General features: G+C 45.9%; 1 protein-coding gene and 1 long non-coding RNA gene across 7 annotated transcripts in view; one reads left to right on the top strand and one right to left on the bottom strand.

Annotated features, from left to right (window-relative positions):
* Positions 1 to 6,908, bottom strand: part of AHCTF1 (AT-hook containing transcription factor 1) — a 78,912-nt gene extending 72,004 nt beyond the window's left edge. For 2 of the 6 annotated variants that reach the window (XR_009613350.3, XM_060643328.3), the window contains exons 1-2: positions 6,565 to 6,908; positions 3,325 to 3,424 (exon numbers count right to left, since the gene is read on the bottom strand). The gene's annotated coding sequence lies outside the window, so the exon portion shown is untranslated. Of the gene's footprint in view, positions 1 to 3,324; positions 3,425 to 6,178; positions 6,377 to 6,564 lie in introns of those variants that run through there. The other 4 variants (XM_078440528.2, XM_078440531.2, XM_078440529.2 and 1 more) reach the window with 3 other exon arrangements.
* Positions 6,909 to 7,073: 165 nt separating this feature from the next.
* On the top strand, positions 7,074 to 15,328 carry LOC132685929 (uncharacterized). The gene is made up of 4 exons (XR_009613351.2): positions 7,074 to 8,385; positions 10,131 to 10,257; positions 10,589 to 10,648; positions 14,921 to 15,328. It is a non-coding gene; the product is annotated as an uncharacterized LOC132685929 (long non-coding RNA).
* The last annotated feature ends 9,829 nt before the right edge of the window (positions 15,329 to 25,157 follow it).

Raw genomic sequence — 25,157 nt, 5'->3', positions numbered from 1 at the left:
TCTTCTTTTCAGCTTACTTTCCATAATTGTATCTTCTGTATCACCGATTCATTCTTCATCTTCTTCCATCACATCCAATTGGTTTCACATCTTTGTTACAATATTTTTTATTTCAGTCTGACTAGTTTTTACACCTTTTATCTCTGGGGTAAGGGACTCCCTGGTGTCTCCTATGCTTTTCTCAAGCCCAGCTAGTATCCTTGAGATTGTTTTAAATTCTGGATCAGGCATATTACTTGTATCTGTTTCGATCAGATCCCTGGCCATGACCTTTTCTTGCTTTCTTTTGAGATGAATTCCTCCATCTTGACATTTTGTCTTAGGGCTCTGTCTTCTCTGTGTTAGGAAAGCCTAACACACCGCTCCTTAGAGTAATGCCTATCCTAAGAAGAGGTCATATACTATCCAAGGCCTGGCACTTCAGGAAGCGTCTCTGGTGTATGCTGTGTGCACTTGGCTGCTGTGTTTTGGCTGCTCTCTCAAATCAGTCCTCTGCAGAATTTCTCCTCGCCTGAGTGGGGAGTGTTTGGACCTTGGTCACAGTGTGGCGAGTTTCAACTAGGGTCCACTCTGGTCTGCCTGCGAAGAGAGACCTGATGCTGTTTCCACTAGAGCTGAAGCTTTGCAACACTCTTGTCAGTAGACGTGGCACATGGGGGTGGAGCGTGAGGGGGTGGGGGTGGTGGGGTTGTGTTGGTCTTCATGGGGAGAGGCCTGCCACACCGGTTCTCAGGCACACTCGCGGTCCAGCTTTTCTGTAAAAGTACTTCTCTCAAATTGATCTATGATGTTCTCTCTGCTGGGCCCAGTCACAAGTGCATAATGCGGACAGATTTCTGTAAAGGTACATCCAGGGTGCAGCCATACTTCTCCAAAGCTCTGCCACTTTTGCTCTAACCGAACGCCTTTCAACTCAGGCTGGTAACAAGACAGCCTACAGCCACTTCAACACCATACATCCAAGCACACCCAACAGGTGCTCCTTTACAGCAATCCCAAATACACTGTAGATCTGTCCTACGGCCCAGAAATTTCCACAAAAGGTTAACAGTATAACAATGTTAGGTTAGTGTTATCCTTAGAAACTTGAAATTAAATGTGAAGACTCTAGAACTTTGAATTCTTGAAGGTGCTAACTTCTTTAGTGATCCTATTTAACCCCCCACACTCAAGGGATAATCAGTTTATCGATTCTGAATCTATTCCTTAATTCATTCAACCGAGACTAAATGCTTACCATATGCTAAAATGCACAAAAATGAAATGCTGAAATCCTAGCTTCCTCCTAAGTCTTTTTCTATCTTCATCTCACCATGTCCCCTCTTTATTCAATTGTTTCTCAGGATTAAGGTAACAATTAAAATCCACTTCTTGGTCCTGCAAGTTAATTACACTTAGCTTCTACCTACCTACAGGAATTTAAGCCTTTAGTCCGGAATTAGAGCAGGGTTCTCAAACTTCCACCCTACACTGATGCCTGTCTCAAGAGTAAAAAGAATTTCTCAAAGCTCTCAAGGTGCTTCTCAAGGAGAAGTAGCAAGGTGAACGATAATCACAGGTTCCATGCAGAGTACTAGAAAAGGCAGGAACTTTGAATTCGAATGGCTTTAAGTCCAAGTCCTACCACTCACTGGTGCATGCAATGCTGCACTTCTATACGGTCTTCATGTCACACCCAAGCTTCTAGAAAAGGTGAATACTTCTCTCTCCAACTCTTAGCTTATCATAGTGCCCGATGTGGAAGGAGTTCGAAAAGGTGTTCAGTGAATGAAAGAGAAAGTTGTTCAAATTTACAAGTTAGCCTTTGAATCTACAGGGGAAAAACTGGTTTCAAGCAAGCCCTTTCGAATCCCAAATTTAGTGTGAACTTTAACATTTTAAGCACAGTGAAGAGAACTTCTAAAAATTATACAATTAGAAAGAACATCCCATATAGACATGCATGTTCACAAACACACATTCAGCCGCCAAGCTCAGTATCGTACAAGATTAAGTAGAATCCCGGCCTTCGTGACATGCCAGCACTGGCAGCCTCTGAAAGGGAATTTAGAAAGTTTAAACACCTTCTCAAGGGCCAGGTAGGCAGAGCATGACGTGGTGCTGGCTGCCAATGAGCTAAAGATATTGTTCATCTTTTTGATAAAGCACAGATGGGTTATGTCACTCCCTTCTCCAAAGCCTCCAATGATTCCCTACTACGTATACAAAAACCAACAGCCTCGGGGCTCCTGGGTGGCTCAGGCGGCTGAGCGTCAGACTTCGGCTCAGGTCATGACCTCACAGTTCGTGAGTTTGAGCCCCGTGTCCAGCTCTGTGCTGACAGCTTGGAGCCCGGAGCCTGCTTCGCATTCTGTGTCTCCCTCTCTCTCTGCTTCTCCCCTACTCACACTCTGTCTCTCAAAAATAAATAAAGATTAAAAAAAATTTTTTTTTAATTAAAAAAAAATAAAAACCGACACCCTCAGCCTCAGGCAATGAAGGTCCTCTACAAGCTGGCAGCCCCAGACTATCTTTAGTGTTGCCTCCCCAAACCATCATCAGTTTGCTACAGCCTTGTACTTTCCCTCTTTTATGCTGAACCCTTTCCATCTCCATCTGCCAAGACCCTGTCCACCACTCAAACGCTAAATTCCCAGCGTGGTCTGGATAGACCCATCCTTTCCCACTTAATCGGATCTCTGAGCTCGCTCCTTTCCACCTTTAGGTAAGCAATCATAAATATTATTTTTGAAATTCATTACTTATGTTTGCCGGTCTTCCCCATCATCATATGAATTCCTACACGTCAAAAAGCATATCTTGTTCCTGTGAATTCCAGACAGTCACAATGCCTTGCAACTAACAGACCTAAAACACGGTTAGGACAGCCAGATACTAGCAGGGAACAGAAATAGACATGTTGAACAATAAAATCAATTTTTAAAAACTCAATATTCTGAAAAACCAACAGGAAAACAACCCAATTAAAAAAATGGCCAGAGGCACCTGTGGCTCAGTTAAGCGTCTGACTTCAGCTCAGGTCCTGATCTCAGTTTGTGAGTTCGAGCCCCACAGAGCTCTGTGCTGCCGGCTCAGAGCCTGGAGCCTGTTCAGATTCTGTGTGTCCCTCTCTCTGCCCCTCCCCTGCTCGCCCGTGCGCGCTCACTCGCTCTCTCTCAAAAATAAACAAACCTTACAAGAACAAAAAATTTTTTTAAAAAGGCCAAAGGCCTTACCAGACACTTCACTAATGAAGATACGCGGATAGCAAACACATGAAAAGAAGCTCCACAGCATATGTCATCAGAGAAATGCGTATTGAAACAATGAGATACCACCGCACACCTTTTAGAAGGGCCCAAATCCGGAACACTGACACCACCAAATGCTGGTGAGGGTGTGGAGCAACGGGAACTCTCCTTCACCGCTGGTGGAAACGGCCACTCTGGAAGATAATTTGGCAGTTTCTTTCAGAACTAAACATATTCTTACCATACGATCCAGCCATCATACTTCTTGGCATTTACTCAAAGGAGGTGAAAACTTATGTCCACACAAGAGACGACACAAAGGTGTTAAAACAGCTTTCCTCACAGGTATGAGGACTAAGGACTAAGGTGTCCTTTTGAATGTCCTTCAGAATGAATGAAGGGTTGACTAAATGGTGGAACATCTAGACAATGGAATTTGTTCAGTACTAAAAAGAAATGAGCACGGTGCCTTGCTGGCTCGGTTAGTAGAGCATGCAACTCTTGATCTCAGGGTCCTGAGTTGGGAGCCCCGCATTGGGCACAGAGATTACTTAAAAACCAAACAACTGGGGCGCCTGGGTGGCGCAGTCGGTTAAGCGTCCGACTTCAGCCAGGTCACGATCTCGCGGTCCGTGAGTTCGAGCCCCGCGTCAGGCTCTGGGCTGATGGCTCGGAGCCTGGAGCCTGTTTCCGATTCTGTGTCTCCCTCTCTCTCTGCCCCTCCCCGGTTCATGCTCTGTCTCTCTCTGTCCCAAAAATAAATAAAAAAAAAACCAAACAACTAAAACTTGGAAAAAGAAATGAGCTATCAAGCCATGAAAGGACATGGAGGAAACGCAAATGAATTCTTACTAAGTGAAAAAAGGCAACCTGAAAGGGCTCATACTGCGCTGCATGATTCCAACTACATGACAATTCTGGAAAAAGCAAAACTATGGAGACGGAAAAAAAAAAAAAAAAAAAAAAAAAGCAGTGGTCGCCAGGGGTTAGCAGTGAGCAGAGGACGAGGCAGAGCACACAGAATTTCTAGAACAGTAAAAACTACTCTGAATGCTCCTAGCATGGTGGATCTATGTCATTATACACCTGTCCCAAACCCACAGAACACACACCACCAAGAGTGAACCCTAATACAAACTATGGACTTGGGTGACAATGACGTGTCTATGTGGGTTCATCAACGGTAACAAGTGTTCTACGCTAGCGGGGGATGTTGCTAATGGGGGAAAGTGTACCGAACTCCCTGTACCTACCACTCAATTCTGTGAGCAGAACGGCTCTAAAAAATGAAGTCTATTAAAAAGAAAAAGCTCACGGGGCACCTGGGTGGGTCAGTCGGTTAAGCGTCCAGCTCTTGGTATCGGCTCAGGTCATGATCTCATGGTTTTGTGCGTTTGAGCCCTGCACTCTCAGCGCTGAGCCAGCTTGGGATTCTCTGCCTCCCTCTCTGCCCCTCCTCCACCTGCGCTGTCTCTGTCTCTCTCAAAATAAAAATAAACTTAAAAAAAAAAATGACTTTAAAAAGAAAAGGCTCAATATTGGGTTCCAGTGCTGGATCCAACTTATTTTTAAGTATTTTTAAACACATGTTGTCTCCACATTAAGAAGCAAAACAAAATTCACAAAATTACTAGGAAAGATTTTATTAGCAACAGAATACCACAAATCAGTTCTGTAGAAAACATACATATGCTCGAAAGCAGCTGAATTCCACCAAAAAATTCAGTAATTCTAGTGTAACATATACTGAACAAACATCTACAGAACATTTTGTATGCATTTTTACTTTTTTTGGCTCTTTTCAGTAAAGACTAAGAATTATGATGCACATAGAAGCTGCCAGTGGACTCTGAAATCCCCAGCCTTGTAGTGGCTGCTCTTTCAAAGTTAACTCAAACATTTTTGAAGCTCCAAGCACTTTTAAAAAGTTGTGCCGGGAAGGGAATGCAAGGGCAGAGAGATGACCCGCTTCCTGACCTCAAAGAGTTGCGTTCTAGGAGATACATAATCAAGGACAGAATATTAGACACAAATAAATGCTACAAGAGAAGATAAATGATGTGGGAGAAGGGGAAATGAAAAAGTCCCTAGAAAAGATGGCATTTAAGCTGAGGAAGGTGTGAAATTTGAGAACTTGAAAGAAAGCAGGTACCGCGCCCAAGGCTCCAAGCAAAAGAGCAAGAAATACATTTCCAAGAAAATGGGCCCAGCAGTGGGGGAGCTTTCTGGAAGAGCTGAAGCACAGTTGAGTCTGGACAGAACAGACGTATACTCTAGAGACCGCTGACCTAACCTGGGGAAGTCAGTCTTCCTTCTCAAGAAAAATGAGGAGTCCCTGAACATCTTCATGGTCAGAAGACAATGTTTATTTCCTCTTTAATCAAGAGGAGTCTATCCCCCAAGAACAATATTTTTTAAATGCATTTTAATTATTGCCGACTTGCGACCTGGGAACACTTCGGTAGTAGGTTGTGGGGAAAAACAAGGGGTCAAAAATTACAGGATGGAGAGAACGCAGACTTCTCCGGTGGCGTTTAACGCACTTAGAGCATCCCGCGGGCATTAACTTGAGCTGGGCTTGACATCCCCCGGTCACGGACCCAGACAGTCAAAGCTCACGAGAGCTTCTTAAAATCTGCTGGTTCTTTAGCATATTTTGAGAATCAACTGAAGTTCAGAGTTGCCGAGAGACCTGGGTTTTATCCTAAAGGACCCGGGTTCCTCCAAACACTTCTCAAACTGCCAATTTGAAAAAAGGTAACAGCGAGCATGGACCCCGTTGGCGCTGAGCACACACACCGACGCCCCCACCGCCCCGCAGAAGTCAACTAGTAACAAAGTGACGGTCCTCAGGTTGGCAGGGGGGACACGGAAGGCAGATTAACAGCCGCTCCAAGATGTCCTGCGGTTCCACGCCGCACTTTTCCACTCCCCGCGGCCCCACTCACCCGAGCCAGGCCCAGGAGCATGTGGAGCGCACGCCGGCGCAGGAGCGGCCCCACGGCCCCGCAGGCCCGGCCGGGGACAGGCCGGCCAAGGTCTCCACCGCCCCGGAGAACGGCGCGGGCGGGACGCCGGCGGCGAAGTCGTGGGGGGTGGACCCCGCAACGCCTCTCCGCCGCCATGTGCTGCCGCTCTGCCGGGAGGTGGTTATGTAACCCGCTGCCGGAGGCCCCCCCCCCCCCCGACCCGGAACGCACCGCCCCCCGCCGCCAACCGCGTCCGCCCGCCGGCCGCCGCCCCGGCCGCGCGCGGGGAGGCCCGCGGCCCTGCGGCCCAGGCCGCGCGGACCCGCCCTCGCGCGCCGGCCCGGCCCCTCCCGCCCTTCCCCTACCTGCGCAGGGCGGACGGCCGAGTGCAGGGGGCGCGAGGCCGGGCGCGAGCTCCTCCCGCGCGGGGCCGTCACAGCATCTCCCGGGAGACACGGCCGCCGCCACGGGCAGGGCGCGCTCGCCGCCGCCGCCGCACCGAACCTCCAGCCTCCGCCCGCGACCTCGCCGGCCGCGGCAGCCCCACAGCCCTGCGGGCGCCTCCGCCGGCTGCAGGCCGGCGCGCCGTTCAGCGACTCAAACGCCGCTGCGGTTCCGGGTCCTCCTCCCCGCGACTCCGCGTCCCCGACGCCGCCAGCCCTGTTCTGAGCATTACCCTGGGCCGACCGACCGAGTCCTATATACCCGGGAGGGGAGGGGAGGGGCGGGGCGGGACCCGGGTTGGGGGGGCAGGGGGCAGGGGCGGGGTGCCGGGGCGCGGGGCGCGGAGGGAGGGCGGCGGGGGAAGGAGATGGCGGCGCGGAGGCCTGAGTTCTCGCGAGCGTAGAGGCCTCGGCGCCTGCTCCGCGGGAATTTTCAAACTCTCGGAGGAGGAGGTGGGGGGAGGGTAAGGGAGGAAAGGGAAGCCGGCTGGGGAAGGGCCGGTCATTTACATAAAACGGGATCTCCCCGCCTCCAAAGCTCTGACGGAGTCGGGGGTCCAGGCGGGGGCGGGGGGTGTGTGTATGGAAACTACGAGTCCCGCCATGCCTTGCGCGCCACACGCCTGCGGCAGCCGGGCGCGCGGGCCCGCGCGGAGTCGGGAGTGGTAGTCTTTTTGCCCGCGGTCCGCGGCGCCGGCCGGGACCCGCCCTCCTCACCGCCCCGCGGGCGGGGGGAGGGAGCGCCGCTGTGGCGGGAGAGTCGTCGCCACGTTAGCAGGTGGCCCCGCTTGCTAGCGGCCGCGTGACCGTCTTTGCCCCCATGGGAGGCGCCTCAGCTTGTGGTGGTTTTCGTGCCCAAACACGTTTCAAGCGATTAGATGCCTAGTATGTCCCTAATCGTAAACAATAAAAGGATCATAACGTGGCGTAAAGGGAAGATCCTAGCAGGCCGCTTTTTTTTAATCAGGAAAGTTTATCCTTTTCTGTTACTCTTTCCCGTATGTCTTTTGAGATATGCTGCCTTGTAGAAATATAATTTCCTTTTTTCTGTAATTTTGGTGTCTTTACTGACAGCAGCCTCTGAACATCACGTATTTGTTTGCAAAGGTGCTGGGCTAAGTTGTGGCGGAGCAGTTAAAAGGGGTCTTTGGTTGTTTGTCTTAATTATTTTAAACAGACTTTTTCAAACAGAAACCACCCCTTTGGCAAATGTGCCTGTGTCGGGGCCTTGCCCCTGTCCTACACTTCCTTTCTTTGGCACCTACATTCATGACTTACTAAACGTCTTGGTAGTCGGAAGACAGGAGTTCTAAACAATGGTTTCCTGCTCCCGAAGCTTTGTGACGTTAGGAAAATCGAGTGACCTCTCTGGGCTTCAGTTATCAGATGTGTAGAGTAAGGGGGACTGGATTAGAGGATTGACTGATGGGTTACACAGACATCTGTTAGCTTTTCTCTAAGGGCCCTGCCAGTTGTAAAATTCAAAAATCTATCTCCTCCTACTTACTATGCAGTTTAATGGACTTCCTAAGTCAGATTTTAACCTTTCCTTCCGTCCTTACCAGCAGGATGGTTTCTGTATGGCTATCTAAAATCTGGACCAACCCTACCTGTCCTTCCTGATTTCCCTCTGTAGCTGTGAGGATCCTTTCTTCACTCTGATGGGAGCCTCCAAAAGGCAAACTGAGGGCAAAGCGGGCCCTGACACTGCACAACCCACCCCCTTGAGGGGGGATTCATCAGGTACCAGTAACCGCTAAGAACGAAGCAAAGGAAGAACGAATGGTCGACCGATAAAGATCACAGTCATGTAGGGCTTGAAACTCCGCTACGGTTTGTAACTGTCTTAATGATTTACAAGGAAAACACAATCTTAATAACAGACCTCCAGGAACCTTGGACTCAATCTCCTGGAGCCCTAGTCACCTCCACCTCCATAGGGTAGAAAACCCTGTATGATCCCATATCGACTCTCCCCCAAACGTATCTTTGCCTTTCACTGTCCCCCAGCCTCCCCGCCTGTCTAAACCTCAATATCCTTCAGGGCCCAGCTCGAGCCTTTTTTCTCTCTCCCTCGTCCCTTTTTCTCTCTCCCGAGGCTGAGTCTCCCTTCAGGGTCAGCCCGCATGAATTATTAAGAACTGGCAGTGAAAATATGCTAATTGTATTATTTTATGTCTGTTTCCCTATCTGCCTCCAACTCTGTCCATCCATCCACCACCCCTGTCACCCAGCTACCATGAAAGCAGAATGTACCTTACATTTTTTTAATGTTTATTTATTTTTGAGAGATGGCTTACTTTTTTAAAGTTTATTGGGGGGGGGGGGGGGAGGGACAGAGAGAGAGGGAGAGAGTCCCAAGCAGTCTCTGAGCTGACAGTGAAGAGCCCTATCCGGGGCTCGAACCCATGAACGGTGACATCATGATCTGAGCCTAAATCAAGAGTCGATTGCTCAACCGACTGAGGCATCTGGGTGCCCCAATCTTATACATTTTTTTAAGTGCTTCCCTTATAACTGCTAGTTGTTTATTTTAATTTCATTTGAAAACAGAATTTTCACTTCAAAGCTCTCATTCAATCGTTTTCCCTCTTTTCATTGAACTAAGCATATGCCAAATTATTTGTTAGCTTCAAGAACTAATAACATGTATTTTTTTTTCATGGTTATTTCTTATTTTATTGACTGGTAGTTTCACCTTGTTAGAGGTGTAAAGCTAAATTAGGACTTTAAGAATGCAGAATAATGAATGGGTGAAGGCACTCACACATTTAGTGAGTAGTAAACTAGGAAGATGCATGAAACTTTGGGTTGGAATCAGAGTGAAAACCTGTTGACTGAAGGGAGGTCCTTGGTTTCCTCCTACAACAATCTCCTGGTTGACTCAAGTCTATATAAATGAATGTTTATGAAAAACTCGTATTTTCACAAAACGCCATTAGATGGGAGAAACGGCCAGGATAGAAGGATGTGGCCATGGGGGATGCCAGTCTGCAGCAGGGATGGCTGGGCTGGAGGTTAACCTGCAGGTTAAGAGCAGGCTGGGAAGAAGTCTAGAGGCAGAGCTTGGCACATTCACCAAAAGCCCTAGCTTTCTAGTCAAAAGTCTCGAGGATGCTTTCCTCAAACAAGGTGTATTAAATGGAAAAAACAATCTGGGCTTGGTAGTCAAATGAGTTTGGGGAAAAGCTGATTAAACAAAATCACACATTTCCTTCATGTAGTATTTTACTGCCTTTAATGTGCTTGGCATTTCCCGGAGTTACGTGACCGTGGATTCCATCTAGGCTCCCTCCTGGATCATCTTGCCTCATTAGTGTTCCCCAGAATGGACCTTAGTAAAGGCAGCTTCAAAGCTTTCCCTTATTGGAGGAAGCATTGTGTAGTGAAAAGACTATGGTCATTTGGAGCCAGAAAAACTTGGGTTTTTAATCCTTTTCGCTACTCTCTGGCAACATGACTTTAACTGAATTTCTTCGCTCTCTGAGCCTGTTTTCTCATCTGGGGAGAAAGGATGATGTTGCTCACTTCCTTTGCGGGGCTGTTGCAGAGATTAAGGAGAAGTATGCGCCTGGCTCAGAACTTCATTCCCTCTTTACCTGTAATGGTCAACAGGTTGGTTTTTTGTTTTTTTCAGGGGGTTTCTTTCGGTAGAAAGCCTAGAAAATGATAATGACATGGCCCCTCCCGCTTCCATTTGGAATGTTTTATTTAAAAGGCAATATTTCAATACTAGCCCAGCATCCTGGGAGCCACCAACGACCATCTGATTTCAGGGACTTTTAGAATCTCGTTGAAGTATTGTGATTTAGATTTTGGTTTGTTTTACAAAGAAATGGGTGGGGGCAGGGAGCTTTGCTACTTTAACAACAACGAGTAGAGCTTTCCAGGCTGAAAGAGAGGCGATCATTTGCCCTGAACAGTTACATTTTCATCATTTTTGTAGAGATTATGGGTTATAACCAGCAGGGCCCAGCCTGGATTTCTCCAATTGACAATCAGCTTGGTGAGTGAAGAATCTTAGTTTTCTTGTTCCGCATGACATCTCCAGAGATGGTATAATGCCAACATGTAAATAAGATAATTGTTTAGTGAATTAGTATGTCTTTATCAATTTCACCATTCGAAGCAAAATATGCAATATTAGATTAAAAAGGACCCTAGAGATAGTTAGGCCAAACAACTCATTTTATAGATGGGGAAACGGATGGTCAAATGATTTTCCACAAATACTTTGGGATGGATTTTATTTGTTTTCCTTATAAAAAAAGATATTATTTTTTTTTAATATGAAATTTATTGTCAAATTTGTTTCCGTACAACACCCAGTGCTCATCCCAACAGGTGCCCTCCTCAATGCCCATCACCCACCCTCCCACTCCCCATCAGGGGCGCCTGTGTGGCTCATTCGATTAAGCCTCCAACTTGGGCTCAGGTCCTGATCTCATGGTTGGTGAGTTCGAGCCCCACGTCGGGCTCTGTGCTGACACCTCGGAGCCTGGAACCTGCTTCGGATTCTGTCTCCCTCTCTCTCTCTGCTCTTCCCCTACTCACGCTCTCTCTTTCTCAAAAATAAACATTAAAAAAAATAAAAAAGACATTAAATCAAATCTACAGTTTTTAAAGAAGAAAAGTAATATATTTCTGTCATTAAAATAGTGTTTATGCACCTGAAAAATGTTTTAAATGAGTGATACCCAAAAAAGCCACATATTTTCTTTCTTTCTCTAAACAATGATAGTATTTGTCATAAACATGATATCATAATTAATCTCTTCTTAAAAATTATTTCCCTTTCTGCCTCTCCCTTTCTTTCACATTCTCCTCTCCCAATATTACTTCTTAAAATCTATGCATTTAAGAATAATTTTTTTATGTTTATTTATTTTTGTGAGCAAGAGAAACAGAGCATGAGTGGGAGAGGGGCAGAGAGAGAGGGAGCCACAGAATCGGAAGCAGGCTCCAGGCTCCGAGCTGTCAGCACAGAGCCCAATGCAGGGCTTGAACCCACAAACCGCGAGATCATGACCTGAGCTGAAGTCGGCCGCTCAACGACTGAGCCCCCCAGGTGCCCCCAAATCTATACATTTTAACTTAAACTGTCAAGGTTCTGATTTCTCTGTTCCTTAATCCCGCCCCCACACCCCCCCCCTGAGCAAACACCATTAATGACAGATCTTGAAATTCTGCCACGCACATATCACTGCATTTTTGTTTTCAACCTTTGTCTTTTCAAGACTCGCGATTGCCTTAGAGCGCTGTTATACCAGATTCCAGAGGGCACGTAATAGTTAACAAGCTGCTTTTAGTCAGTGGTGTTGCAAATACTGCTCTGAAGTCACAGATCCCTCACTTGTCTGAAGCTCCTGGCCTCTAAGGAAACCCAGCTCAGAGAAGTCGGCTCTGCAGAGCTGAGAAGTCATGGAAATGAGCACGGCCAAATCTGATATTCCATTGAGGGAAGAGGTCACCCGTTTTAGCAATTGCTTCGTGCCTGGTTCATTAGATCCTCAGCCTCTCTTTCTCATAAACGTATTTTAATCCCATTGGGCGCACGTGTCCTTTATCAACCGTGGCATTTGCATGGTACTTTCAGTTTTTGAAGTGTTTTAAATCGTTAGTCAAAACAATATCTCTGCATGGTTTAGATGAAAAACTGTGGATTTGTTTTCCCTTTTGCTTCTTCTACTCCTCCTGGGGTCCTCTGTCTGGTTTTTTAATAAATAGACTTGTTGGATTTGATTGGAGAAAGGTGTAGGTGACATGGATCAGTTTTTCACCATGAAGTGTCTGGGAAAATCAAAGCAAGATGTTCACCAGGATGCCCTATGTATAGAGCCGCAATGGAATGTCCAGAATAAAGTTCAGCATAGCCTAAGGCAGTCTCCTCCTGAAGATAAGTTTCAACGTAGAAGACCTTTAGGGTTCAGAAGTGAATTATTAGTAGACCACATAATTTCTGCTTAGTGAAGAAAACACAGAAATTTTTTTTTACGTTTATTTATTTATTTTGAGAGAGACAGAGAGTGTGAGTGGGGGAGGGGCAGAGGCGGGGGGTGGGGGGTGGGGGGGGGGAGAGAGAATCCCAAGCAGGCTCTGGGCTGGTAGCGCACAGTCTGATGTGGGGCTTAAACTCACAAAGTGTGAGATCATGACCGGAGCCAAAACCGAGTCGGAGGCTTAACCGACTGAGCCACCCAGGCGCCCCACATCCTTAAGATTCTAAATCATAATTGTCAAATCGAATTTTTCAGTATAGTTTTGTTCCTGTTCTCCGTCATTCGTTCATTCATTTGTTCATTCCAGCAAATATTATTTGAGTGTTTTCAATAGGCTGGTTGTTACTCAAGGCACTGGGGATACAAAGCTTGATAAGACCAGTACCTGTGTCCTTCAGCAATGCAATCAGGAGAACAGAATGAAAGGAAAAATTAACTTTCGTTTGAAATATTTTTTTTTTTTTATAAAACCTCCTTTCAAATCAAAGAGAGCTACAACTCTTTCTCAAATATGTTACTGATAATTATAATGAACACTCAGTGCCCTAGCCAGTCGTGGGAATATTCTAGCCTCCCATTCTGGTTTTGGTCAAGCCATGTATTCAAAAGAATGGGTTGGATCACAGACTCATTTCCCACCAGGTGGGCAAAAGGCACTTTTAAGGAAGGCCTGCCACTTTTATGTTTGGCTGTTTTTGAATAATAGAAATCTCTCAGATTTCTTTTGTTTGTACGATTCTACATTCTCTTATTTTAATTTTTTTTTAATGTTTATTTATTTTTGAGACAGAGAGAGACAGAGCATGAACGGGGGAGGGTCAGAGGGAGAGGGAGACACAGAATCTGAAACAGGCTCCAGGCTCTGAACGGTCAGCCCAGAGCCCGACGCGGGGCTTGAACTCACGGACCGCGAGATCATGACCTGAGCCGAAGTCGGACGCTTAACCGACTGAGCCACCCAGGCGCCCCTACATTCTCTTATTTTAAGAGAGAATTTAATAAATTCTCTTTATTTAAAGTTAGATGACTACCCTTCCTTACCTTTGCCACAGATGGTGGACATGAGGGTTTAATACACTTGGCAAATTTCAGGTGTTAAATATAGTCGACGACTTTGGTTAAAGTACAAATAGAAAACACCCCCTTACCCTACACCGTTCCCACAGCACTTATGTTTTTGTATGGTTGGGAGGTTTTTACGTTTTCTGGGGGACGTGCACAACACTCGTTGGCTCTTTTAATCCCATCTAAGACAAGCATGTGTTGCCTCTTCAATGGGGCAACTTTCGGGAAACAGACACTTGAAAAATCTTTAGTAAATAAAGCTGGTAGTGTCTCCTCGGCAGGGTAGACAGTGGAAACCTTAACTCTAAAAAGAAGAGGGCGAGGAGAGAGCCAGCAGAGCCATAGTGTAAGAATCCCTGTCTTTTTAATTTTTAAAAAATATTTTTTAATGTTTATTTATTTATTTTTGAGGGGGTGGAGGGGCAGAGGGAAAGGGAGATAGAATCCCAAGCAGGCTCCATGCTGTCAGCACAGAGCCTGACGCAGGGCTCGAACTCACAAACTGTGAGATCATGACCCTAGCAGAAATCAAGAGTTGGTTGCTTAACCGACTGAGCCACCCAGGCACCCCAAGATTCTGTCTTTTTGAGTTAGTGTTCAAAGATTGGAAGGGTGCCTGGGTGGCTCAGTCAGTTAAGCATCCGACTTCAGCTCAGGGCATGATCTCACAGTTTGTGAGTTCAAGTCCCGAGTTGGGCTCTGTGCTGACAGCTCAGAGCCCGGAGTCTGCTTCAGATTCTGTGTCTTCCTCTCTCTCTGCCCCTCCCCTGCTCACACTCTGTCTCTCTCTGTCTCTGTCTCTCTCTCAAAAATAAATAAACATAAAAAAAATTAAAAATAATAAATTTAAAAAACCCAAAGATTGGAAAATCAAGAGTCTCTCAGTTTAAACATCATGCAGATTTCTCCCCCTCCTCACCCCAAAATAATAAATATAGACCATGAAGGTTTCAAAGAAGTAATTACAGTCCCACTGACACCCTAAGACTTGGGTGGAGTCATGAGGCAGAACCACGAAGGACAAAGAGATGCACGGAAACCAACCTTGGTCGACTTGGGTGTGAGTCCAGCTGAACTGGAAACCATCTGTTACGTAGAATAAATCTCCATAAGCCATTCAAAGACAGTTGCAGGCAGGGTCCTTAAGAACCCACTGGCTTTGTTAATGGTATTTAATTAGAATCCTTTCTTTCCTTTGCTATTTTTGCTGGCAGACTTCAAACCTGCATATTCTCAGCCTCCTGGAGAAGAGGAGATCTGGAACTCCCAACTTTAGGTCATCCTTCAAGTCCCCCCAGACCATCAGGCCCACAGGCCAGGTCAGCCCAAGTCATATCCTACTCTAGACCAGCCTCAACGCACACACAAGGGAGGGCAGGTATCTACAGCATGTGGTTGAAGGCGGCATTCTGAGACTTTCCTCAAATGTGTGAAACACTTTGGGAAGCGGCGTGTTGAAACACAAAAGCACTGAATTCACAGGAAGCAGATGTACATGTGAATCCTGATGACTGGGCTACCTTTGGTATCAGTGCAAAAAGACCTCAGACTGTCCAAGCCTCAGTTTCTCCATCTGTTGTGAGGACTATGTGTAAAAATATGTAGTAAACTTCAAACTTCTACCAAGTGTTTGCTATTGCCTATGTTTTGTTGGACATCAGATGACTTATTTAAGCTGGGTAGATAAGAACAATGAGTGATAGCACGGAACATGTTTCTCTATCGTTTTGGATGCATTGTTCTACGTGAATATCGGGCTACGGTCCGTCATTGCAGTAAGATTTTTCTTTTAAGTTGCTGGTCGTTGATTTTTTTTTTAAGTTTATTTATTTTGAGAGAGACAGAGACAGTGTGAGTAGGGAAGGGGGAGAGAGAGAGAGGGAGAGAGAACCCCAAGCAGGCTCTGCACCGTCAGCGCAGAGCCCGATGCCAGGCTCGAATTCACGAAACCATGAGATCACAACCCGAGCCGAAACTGAACTTCGGACGCTTACCCGACTGAGCCACCCAGGTGCCCCAGCTAGTCATTAACTTTTTAATATTAACCCATCTACTATATAATTTCATATATAAATCACAGATTACCAAAGTCAGAGGGCCCTTCGAAATGACCTAATCCAGCGTGTTTCCACGGGATTTTTCCTCAAAGTGACATCTTGTGTTGGCAAACCTAAACAGCCCGCGGGGTTCCCGAGTTCCTGTGTCCCATCCACTTCAACCCGAAGGGAATTAATTACCCTTTATGACACAACTGCGAGCAGAATAAGGAAAACCTATTCTCCTGGCCACTTTAAAACATCAACATGGGTGATTAGACAGGAAACAAAACACAGTTGCGACATGAAAGAGAAACAAAGCGTTTCCAGCTTCATGAACCTGAATAAAAAATACCTTCCCCCATAATTGCTGCCATTATCTCATGTGTTTGCAGCAAGTTAATGGAAGGGACTCTCCAGATAAGGGGCGCGAATGAGCAATGGTGCTATTCGCACTGGTTGAGAAGCCGGCCGCCTTGAAACCCAAAGGTATTCAGGCTGTGCGTTACAACATCTCTCTGACGCTGTCTTCTGAATACTTTTTTTTTAATGTTTATTTATTTTGGAGAGAGAGACAGAGAGAGAGAGAGAGAGACAGAGCACAAACGGGGGAGGGGCAGAGAGAGAGGGAGACACAGAATCCAAAGCAGGCTCCAGGCTCCGAGCTGTCCACACGGAGCCCGACTTGGGGCTCGAACTCATGAACCGTGAGATCATGACCTGAGCCGAAGTCGGACGCTCCACCGACTGAGCCACCCAGGCGCCCCCCTCTTTGTCACTTCTCTGAATTATGTGGTTCCTATTATTCTCTCAAGTCGTGTGCCATCAGATTCACTTTTAGCCTTCTGAGAAGTTTGCTTACCTTCTCGGACTTTTTACTTGTTTCCTGACATTTACGTGGCCAACCATTGGGCTTGTTTTTGAAGGTTGGAAAGAAAAGCGTTGAGAGCAAAGGCATCTGGCCGGCAGCCCCTCAGACACGCTCAGGGTGACAGCACCATGAACCTGGCTGTAGTCTTAGTCCAGAAACTGAGCCGTGCCAGGACCCCAGCGCTCATCCGTCTCCAGGAGACTAACTTGTAGGAAGCACATTCGTAAAAAGTTTATAGACACAAACCTCAATTCTAATGTATTGACTTACAGTCCTGGACATTTCCTTGCTTTTGCTAGGATCCCCGTGACTCCTATCCAGAGCACCCCCTTTTCCGAGGCTGAGGTATCTGGGAAATGGAATGACCAAAAGACTGCTTGATGAACACTAAGTCGAAGTTTGAAGGGCGGGAATTGTTTGAAGAGAGATTTCATCCAAGCCTGAGACGCCTGATGGCTCACAGTTGCCTCACAACAGGACAGTCTGTGTGAGACAAACACTGCGGGCTCCCTGTCCCTGAATTCCTTTCCCAGGGAGAAAAGTTTCATGGCTGCCAATTGGAGCGCAAGGTCAGTCCAGGCAGGGCCCAGCACAGCAGACTGGGTTTTTGTTGGTGAAACTACAACCAGGCTGGCTCTCTTGAGATTGCTTCCGGGTCACTGCGAGCGATACATGGGTGTTTCCAACTTCTCGATGCACGGTCTGTCAGTTCACTCCCACCGATGGTCAAGTCTACCCATGACATGGGTGAATTTCATTCCTTTGTCATTCAAAGGATAATTTTAAAAAATGTGTTTAATGTTTATTTTTGAGAGAGAGAGAGACAGAGTGCAAGTGAGGGAGGGGGCAGAGAGAGAGGGAGACACAGAATCGGACGCAGGCTTTGGACTCTGAGCTGTCAGCACAGAGCCCGACGGGGGGCTCGAATTCACAGACCATGAGATCATGAGCTGAGCCGAAGCCGGATAAAGAAGACCTTAACCGACGGAGCCACCCAGGCGCCCTGAAAGAACAATTTTTTTATTTTTTAAAAATATTTTTAATAGTTAATTAACTTATTTTTGAGAGAGACAGTGCGAGCATGAGTGGGGGAGGGACAGAGAGAGAGGGTGAGAGAAAGAACCCCAAGCAGGCTCCATGCTGTCAGCATGGAGCCTGATGTGGGGCTCGAACTCACGAACCATGAGATCACAACCTGAGCCGAAGTCAAACACTTAACAGACTGAGCCTCAAAGGAGACAATTTGATTTCCTTTATCTTCTTGGGGGATATCTTGCTCTCTCTTCCACGAATTACTATGTACCGATATCACACTCTTCCAAAATTCTAACAGCTCCTTTACGAAAGCACCTGTTCTAGTGTAACATATTTACTGTCAAACTGTGGCAAGGAACAGGACAGAGAACACACCGCGGAGGCTGGTAGAGCTGCTATTCTAGGGGCACACTTAATGATGATCCATGATTAGGGGTGCCTGGACGGCTCAGACAGTTACGCGTCCGAGACTTGATTTCGGCTCGGGTCGTGATCTCAGCCCTGCGTCAGGCTCTGTGCTGACAGTACGGAGCCCACTTGGGATCCTCTGTCTCCCTCTCTCTCTGCCCCTCCCCCGCTCATGCTCTGTCTCTATCAAAATAAAAACTTAAACATAATAATAAAAAAATAAATTCATTAATTAAATAAAATTCAAAGAATTGATTTAAAAAAATGAAGATCCATGCCAGGAGTACAATGCATAGTTGTCTGTTGTGTTATTTTATTCTGTTATTATTGTAGCTTAGCACTGACAGCAGAATTTTCTAGCAAGGGTAATGCAGCAATAGGCTCACAGAGGGGAAGAGAACGGAGAGGCCGAGGATTTACAAACTGCCATTCACCTCACGACTCTGCAGACCCCAGAGCGCCTCTTTCTCATCATCTACTCCTTCATCTGGACACTGGGATGATAATAGGGTCCCCCCCACACACACCGAGTTGTTATTGGGGCCTAAAGTTCACAGCCCGAGTAACACACTCAGAATAGTGCCAAACACGTCAGAGGGGTCTAATAAATGCTAGTTTTCCTCCTTCGTTTTGACTGGCTTTGTAGATGCTTTCATGAATAGTAGCGCAATATTCAGAGAAACAACCACACGCAGAAGTTTTCCAAAGGTGACAGTAACTCCGGAACTCAAGAAAGAAAAAAACAGTCCAAGATAGGAACAAAGTGGAAGGACACTGCTCGTAAGAATGAAAATCGGCATACCATTATTGTGGTGTTTTTCTCTAACTTAATGCTGCGAGAAGCAGGTGAACTTGAACTTTGGCTGGCTCAATATGGCCGTGCTGGAAGCGTGAGATGACTGTCTTCGGTAAAGCTCTCTCCCTTGAACTGTGGGCTTTCCTTTCTGACTGAGCTGAATGTTCTCCTTCTTTTATTTATTTATTTATTTATTTATTTATTTATTTATTTAGAGAAAAGAGTGAGCATGAGCTCGGGGAGGGGCGGAGAGAGAAGGAGAGAGAGAATCCCAAGCAGGTTCTAGGCTATTAGCGCAGGGCCCGGCACAGGGCTCGATCTCACGAGCCGTGAGTCATGACCTGACCAAGAGTGGGACACTTAACCAACTGAGCCACACAGGCGCCCCCTGAATGTTCTTCTTACATGTCCCCAGACTGACTGATCCCTCCCTCCTCAAAGGTCCTTCACCTCTGCCTGCCTTCTTGACATTGAGTATGTGGTCAGTGTGACTGCTGATACCTTTTCCAAATTACAAAGTCATGGAAAAGACCCATTACTGCTCTATTATATACCGCAACCATCAGTAAACAGTAACAACCGTGTACGTGTCTCTTAACATAAATATAGAGACAGTACATTTTATGACAGATAAACGTGTGAGTCGAAGCAATTCGGCTTTAAAATTTATCATGTAAGTCATGTTTCTTTATCTCATGCCACAAGAAGGGAGGGCATTTGTGTTTTATTGTTAAGTGGCTGTGTTCTCCATTTACAAAAAAAAAAAAAAAATTAAGTTATTGTGGTAAAGTCACAGACCAGGTTTCAGTTACTGGAATCCAGGTGAGCGAAGGAGATGTTCACATAATGCAACGTGAAAGGCTCTGCGCTCACCACCTTTATCTAGTCACCTCCTGCTTTTGCTTAATTTTATTAACTGGTGTTTGCTTACAATCAGGAGAATGAACGTATACCTAAGATGGACCCCTGTCCTGAGTGGTTTAAAAATAATTACCGAAGAGGTTCAGATTTGTTACCCTTTGTGATTATACACAACCCTATACGGGGCACCTGGGTGGCTCAGTCGGCTAAGTGTCTGACTTCGGCTCATGATCTTGAGGTTCGTGAGTTCGAGCCCCGTGTCTGGCTCTGTGCTGACACCTCAGAGCTGGAGCCTGCTTCCGATTCTGTGTCTCCCTCTCTCTGCCCCTCCCCTGCTCATGCTCTGTCTCTCTCTCTCTCTCTCTCAAAAATAAATAAACATTAAAAAAAATTAAAATAATGCTTCTGGTACAAAAGCAGAAAAAAGTTATAGGGATTTGCAAAGTTGTCTACGTGTTATTGCCCCACACAGCTTGGAGCAAGTTACGTAACCACTCCTTGCCTCTGTTTCCTCGTTTGCAATATACAAAAAGACGGTAGCTTTATGCTGTAGTGCTCTCTGGGAAATGAAATGCTTAACCTGTATAAAACACTTTGGAATAGTACAGTCGTCCCTTGAACTTGGGTGTGAACTGCACGTGTCCACTTATATGCAGATTTTTAAAAATAAATGTGCCACAGTACAGTACATGTATTTTCTCTTATTATTTTCTTAAAAACATTTGCTTTTCTCTAGTATTATTGTAAGAATATGGGAAAAAATACGTATAACATGCAACATATGTGTCTATCGGCTATATACGTCATCAGTAAGGCTTCTGGTCATGAGTAGTCTATTTGTAGTTGAGTCTGGGGGGAGTCGAAAGTTACACGTGGATTTTTGACTATTGTAGAAGGTTCCTCTCCTAACCCACATGTTGCTCCAGGGTCAGCTGTACTTGGCCCCTAACGTGCTCAGGAAGTGTTTAGTTATTCTTACGATCACTATAAATTTAAGAAAATGAAACAAGAAGTCTCTAGTTTCTTCAGATCGACATTCCCTTGTATACTACCAATCAACACGTAGTTAGTAATAAACCAAGAGTTTGACCTTCATCGTTCTCCCATGACTGAATGGTGTTGCTCAGATTATAGGAATATCGTGCTTCCCACACAAAGGCTTGCCATACAACCAGCCTCCTATGGAGGCACAAAGAAATTCTCAGTGTGTGTGCTCATTTATCACGATGTCAGTCACTCCTGACCCAGTCACTTGTTTTGGGAAGAAAAGAAGGGCTGCATCCTTGGTCTCTGTTTTTGGTTGAATTGTGTCCTCCCTAAAAGATATGTTGATACAGATCAATGGAACAGGACAGAGAGTCCAGACATAAACACATGCATATATGGTTAACTCATCTATGACAAATGAGGCAGGAGTATACAAAGGGGAAAAGGTGGTCTCTTCAACAAATGGTGTGCAGAAACCTGGACAGCCACATGCCAAAGAATGGCACTAGACTGCTTTCCTACACCATTTACAAAAGTGAATTCAAAATCGATTGAAGATGTGAATGTGAGACGTGAAACCACGAGACTCCTAGAAGAAAACAGGCATTATTATCTCTTGGACATCAGCCTTAGCAACATACTTGAGATATATGTCCTCAGGCAAGGGAAACAAAAGCAAAAATAAACTGTAAGGGCTGCACCAAAGTAAAAAGTTTCTGCAAAACAAAGGAAGCCACTAACAAAATGAAAAGGCAACCTATTGAACACGAGAGAGGAGATATTTGCAAATGATTTATCTGATAAGGGGTGAATATTCAAAATATATAAAGAACTTCTACAACTCACACCCCCATGTTTATTGCAGCATTATTTACAATGGCCAAGATTGGGAAGCAACTCAAGTGGCCATCAGTAAATGAATGGATAAAAATGTGCTGTATATACACACACCCAGTGGAATATTACTCAGCCATAAAAAGGAATGAACTCTTGCCATTTGCAACAACATGGATGGACCTAGAAGGTATGATGCTAAGTGAAATAAGTCAGTCAGAGAAAGACAAATAGCATATACTTTCGCTTATATGTGGACTGTAAAAAACAAAACAAACAAGCAAAAAGAGAAAAAGACTCATAAACAGACTCTGGTGGTTGCCCCAGGGGAGGGGTTGGATGGGCAAAATGGGTGAAAGGGATTAAGAGGTATAAACTTCCAGCTATAAAATCAGTAAGTCATGGAGATGAAAAGCACAGCATAGGGGATATAGTCAAAGCTTTGCCCTAATGTTGGATGGTGACAGATGGTGACTATACTTCTTGTGTGAGCACTGAGTGATGTATAGAGTGCTGAGTCACAGTGGCACCTGGGTGGCTCAGTTGGTTGAGTGTCCAACTCTTGATCTCAGGGTTGGGAGTTCTAGTCTCACATTGGGCATGGAGCCTTCATAAGAAAAAAACAAAAGAATTCTTGAGCCACCATGTTGTGCAAAAACCAATGTAACATTGTATGTCAACCGTACTTAAATCATAAAAAAAAATTTTTTAAGCTGTGGTGAAGTCCTAACCCCAGTACTTGAGAGTGTGACCCTATTTGGAAAAAGGGTCATTGAAGATATAATTCCTTGTCATACTGTAGTAGGATGGACCCTTAATCAACATGACTGGTGTCCTTGAGGAAGAGAAGAGACGTAGACATGGAGGGAAGATGTCCATGTGAAGACAGAGGCAGAGACTGGAATGACTCCTGGGGCCGCGAGAAGCTGGAAGAGACAAGTGAGGATCTTCTACGGAAGGCTTCAGAACAGGCATGATGCTGTTTGTGACACGGTGATTTTGGACGTCTAGCCTCCATGATGGGGAGAGAGTAAGTTTCAGTTTGTGGGCATAATACAGGCTCCTAGACCGGAAAGTAGAACCAACAGGCAAGTCTCCGGTCAATCGAAGAGAAGAGCCAGCCCTTCGCTGTAGGAATCCAAGTTGTCTGCAAAACCAGCCTCCATGAAGCGGGTCCATCGCTTGGGGATGCTTGAGCCTGGGAAGCGAGGTGTTGCAAAGTTGAGCCAGCCCTTTGGGACTAGAAAGAGATAGAATGAGGTTGGCGGGCCTTCTTAGGGAGGTGTTCCCTGACCCACCCCCCACCCCCTGCCTAGAGTTCACCCTCCCTCCCTCTGTCCTCTTACCTGCCCTGTCTTCATGGCACCAGCCGACACACGTCACCTTTATTTGTTTCCTGTCTAACTTCCCAAGAACAGCTTCTACAACTAGAACGGAAACTCCACGAGAACAGGGACCACAAGGAATATTTTTCAAGCGTTCTTTTGTGCCCCCCTGTAATTGTACACAGGTGATTGTAAAAAAAATTAGTTTTTTGTGTCTCCCTGTATTTTGCACATAGTTTTATATTTTTTAAAAAATTTTTAATGTTTATTTATTTTTGCGAGAGAGGGACAGAGACAGAGACAGAGACAGAGCAGGGGAGGGGCAGAGAGAGAGGGAGACACAGAATCTGAATCAGGCTCCAGGCTCTGAGCTGTCAGCACAGAGCCCGACGTGGAGCTTGAACTCACGGACCCTGAGATCATGACCCAAGCTGAAGCTGGACGCTCAACCGACTGAGCCACCCAGGTGCCCCAGTTTTTGTCTTTTAAATCAGCAAAGGGTATTAAAAACTATAAGCTTAAGGGGCTGGTGGTGGGGACTCAAGCTCTCTTTAAAGTGTCATTCACCGTTTGTGTCTTCAGTGTATACTAGATTCTTGATGAATATTTTTTTAAGTTTATTTATTTTGAGAGAGAGAGAGGGCAGGGGAGGGGCAGCGAGAGAAGGAGAGAGAGACTCCCAAGCAGGCTCTGAGCTGTCAGCACAGAACTCGACGTGGGGCTCGAACCCATGAATGGTGAGATCATGACCTGAGCTGAAATCAAAAGTTGGATGCTTAACCGACTGAGCCACCCAGGTGCCCCTGAACATTTTTTGAATGAATCATTGGATAAATGATATTACGATATTCTCTGTGTGTAATTCACCTTCCCCGCTCCTGCCCTCCCCCCAGTATTCAGTAACTTCTTTTTTGGAAAGTACTGCCTTTCTCAGCCATGCTGAAGGAAACCCAACGAAAGGATCTGGCCAGGCCGGGGCCATACAAGAAGGGGCATGTCCCCACTGGAAGCCCCGCAGTCCCCAATAGCCAGGTTTTATCACATTCCTGGAATCTTGGTTCAGTACTGGCTTTGCTCTGCTGTACTAAATGTTTCCTCATCATATGCTCACATGCCAGGCCTCCGTTGGACAGGAGCATAAGAGAAGGTTGGCAGATTCCAGTAGATGTAAATGGGTTAATGTGAGTGACATTGTTAACTGCTGTTCTATTCATTCACAAATTCTGGAAGGCCATCAAAAATTGTAAGTTTGGATCTAGAAGCTCGTTGTGCATTTTAAGAAAACCTGCATAATATCCTCACTGATAAAAACAAAGAAGCCTAAAACTGGGGGTAAGTGTGGCACACGGGACTCCGCTAAGACCCTAAGGAGTCCCAAGAGGAGAGCCGTTCAACATTATGAGAAATTCTGAAGTCCTCCATTTTGCCATCCTTAGAACAACTGTGCTTGAATACAAGGTTACTAGCACACAAAAGAACAAATGGCTTCAGTTTGTGCTCGGCCAGACAGACTCCCTTGCCAATCAGGCTAACCCTGAAGCCACAGAAGGAACTTGTCCTGAATTTCCCTGAGAGCCAACAGCATTAAGAACCGTTAAACAGGGAGAATGAAATCCCCCAATATGGCACACGCTCCCCTACCACATGGCCTGGCAGCTTAAGCCAAAGGCAGAAACAGGCAATGCCTGTCGTCAGCTGTTCCAGGGGAAAGGCTCCAAAATGATCTAACACTCAACTTTGTTTACATTCAGCCCATCTTGCCGGAGAAGTCTGCCCACCCTTCTGGTGGCGTAAGACCAATCTCCAGACTGGCAGTCACCGTCACCCCGAGGTTACCCTCCCGGTTCAGCCGTCACAGGACAGTCAGAAAAATTCACGTAACTGGAAGATGAGGAGCATAGATCCTGGGAAGAGAAGATGCCGACAATCTTATCTAATTGCAGGACTTCGGAATTGGGCTTCTGTGCATAGAAACCAAGTGTATCTAGAGCCTCATGGTCAAGCCAATCCCTCGGCAAGGGTCACTGATGAGATCATCTGTCAGAGTGCAGAGCCTGGATCAGATGACCTCGAGGAACCCTGACCCCTGTGAGCCTCACCGTCTCTGTTGTGATGTGGGCTCCTTGCTTATTAAATAGTTAGAAAGATAATAACTGAGAATGCCAAAACTAGCCAGTATTAAGTGACAAAATGCATACATGTAATTTTATTTAATTAGAAGCGAAGAACCTCTTTACACAATGCTTGGTGCACTCTAAACTCCAGAATTGTCCCTCTGCTCAGCATTGCTGATCTCCT

Source organism: Panthera onca, chromosome F1 (assembly GCF_046562875.1).
Source record: "Panthera onca isolate mPanOnc1 chromosome F1, mPanOnc1 haplotype 2, whole genome shotgun sequence".
Classification (NCBI taxonomy): domain Eukaryota; kingdom Metazoa; phylum Chordata; class Mammalia; order Carnivora; family Felidae; genus Panthera; species Panthera onca.
Note: the sequence above shows the minus strand (reverse complement) of the source record. Positions and strands in the feature narration are given on the sequence as shown.